This window comes from Muscardinus avellanarius (genome assembly GCF_963383645.1).
Source record: "Muscardinus avellanarius genome assembly, chromosome: 14".
In the NCBI taxonomy this organism is placed as follows: Eukaryota; Metazoa; Chordata; class Mammalia; order Rodentia; family Gliridae; genus Muscardinus; species Muscardinus avellanarius.
Window position 1 is genome coordinate 76,748,351 of NC_137800.1, and position 2,406 is coordinate 76,750,756.

The following is a 2,406-nucleotide window of genomic DNA, read 5'->3' on the forward strand; positions in this document are numbered from 1 at the left end:
AGAACAATACCAAAAGCATGCTTATAAAAGAACAAATTGATAAACTGTACTTCATTACATTTTAATATTTATGTTCTCAAAAAAGATTTTTTTGCAGTTCTGGGGACTGAACCTCCAAGCTATATCCCCAGTCCTATTTTTTATTCTTTATTTTGAAACAAGGTCTCACTAAGGTGCAGAGGGCCTCACTAAGTAGCTGAGCCTGGCCACGAACCTGCGATCCTCCTGTCTCAGGCTCCCAAGTACTGGGATTACAAGCATACGCCACTGTACCCGGCTACAAAAGAGATTTTTAAGTTAATGAAAACACAAACCACAGATTGAGAGATAATATTTGCCAAAAATATTTCTTTAGGAATATGAAGATTTAAGCCAAGAAGAGCTAGAAGGCAAAAACAGCTCCCCCCAAACAGTGGGGAGAGGTCCCCGGGAGAGTAAAATTTAACATTGCATCCTAATTGAGTGCCAGCCACTGTTCAAAGGACTTAATACAATTAATATACAGAGATCATATAGCATATATTTACTTAAGTATGTATCTAATAAACAGCCAAAAGATACAGGTATTTAGAGAGTCAATTTACTAATATAAAAGTCAGATGCCAAAATTGGAGTCCAGGCTATCTGACTCCAGAGCCCATGGTGTTTATATCTCTGAAGGCAAAAACAAATGCCATGTCTTTCTTCCCATTTCCTGTCATTAGTCTGTCTGGGTAGAGCTTTGTAAAAATTACTTCTTAAACCATCTACCTTTTAAAAGTCCTGAAATGAAGCCATTTCTGATGGCCAGATCTACCCAGTCGTGTTCAATACATAACGTCCTCCCCCAACAAGCCTTTCCTAAGACTGAGAAAACCAAGAGGTCATCAGCATTTCCGAGACCAGCTCTGCAAAGGTAGAGCACAAGTACAACTGTATCAGGAGAGGCGCCTGATAAAGGAGCCTTGAGCTTGAATTGCCACATTTCCTGGCTTACTCTTGGAGCGAGGCGCGTTCCTGCTGCAGAGTACACGGTGGCTTCTCATGCCAGGAAAGAATGTGTATGCCTCCCTCGGCTACCACTTGCATCTAGAGAGTGACCAAACCATGGGAACACATGTTCTTCTGTGTGTCTGAGCCCACCCACAGATTCCCAGCAGTCCTGAGAGAAAGAAATATCAAGTCCTAAAGGCATTTGGGCTGAACAGCCCAATCTGCTTGGATACCCTTGCTTTGTGTAAACACAGGGCGATTGTGAAATGTAGGCGCCTGGGTGTTGCAGTTCAGCAAGGGTCTGACTGGCATTTAGAATGCCTCCTGAGATCCAGCTGAAGACCTCTTTGTCTGCAGAAGGGGTGTATACATGACCCTGGTCACCAGGGCTTGCTAGCCGTTCTCCGGTGAATATTTGTCCAGCTTCCCCATTCAGAGTTTTTTGGTTTCTTTGTTTTTGGTACTGAGGACAGAACCCAAGAACACCTCTGAGCTACAACCTCTCCCCAAGCCCTATCCTATTATTATTATTATTATTATTATTATTATTAATTATTATTATTGTGGTGGTACTAGAGCTCCTGGAAGCCCATCTACCTCCGGGCTACACTCCCAGACCTATTTTATACTTTTTTTTTTTTTTAATTTGGAAACAGGGTCTCTTAAGCCAGTGAGATTGGCTTCGAACCTGTGCGATCCTCCTGTCTCCGCCTCCCAAGCACACGGATTACAAGCATGCGCCACCACACCTGGCGCTTTATTATTTTGAAACAGGGTCTAAGTTGCAGAGAGCCTAAGTTGCCGAGGCTGGCCACAAACCTGAGATCCTCCTGTCTCAGCCTCCCAAGTACTGGGGTTCCAGGCGTGTGTCACTGCCACTAGCTCCATTGAGGAAGAGACACTCCATTTTGAGGGTCTCTCTCTCATAACAAAGCAATGGCAATTGAGTCAGCCCATCTCATTTTTACAGTGAAAGGAAAGCATTTTGACGTAAAAAGAGGAACCACAGGCAAATGAGATTTGCTCCTCTGCACAGAAGGAACATCATAGCCTGTCAGGTTTATCCCAAATCTGCTAAGAACGAGTAAACTCTGTTTTGAACCATCAGTGTCGGAAGTCCTCTATGATGTCAGCTTTGATGTCATCCAAGTCCTAGAGCTAAGAATACAAAAGCATACATGACCTCCATTCTAGTGTTCTCTGGTTTCATGGGCCAAAAAAAGCACAGGATCATATTTCTTTTCCTTTCTCTCTCTCTCTCTCTCTCTCTCTCTCTCTCTCTCTCTCTCTCTCTCTCTTTTTTTTTTTTTGTGTGTGTGTTTTCTTTTTATGGTACTGGGGATGGAACCCAGGGGCATTTTACCTCCGAGCTATACCCTCAGCCCAACTTTTTTATTCTTTATTTTGAAACAGGGTCTCACTGAGTTGCAAAGG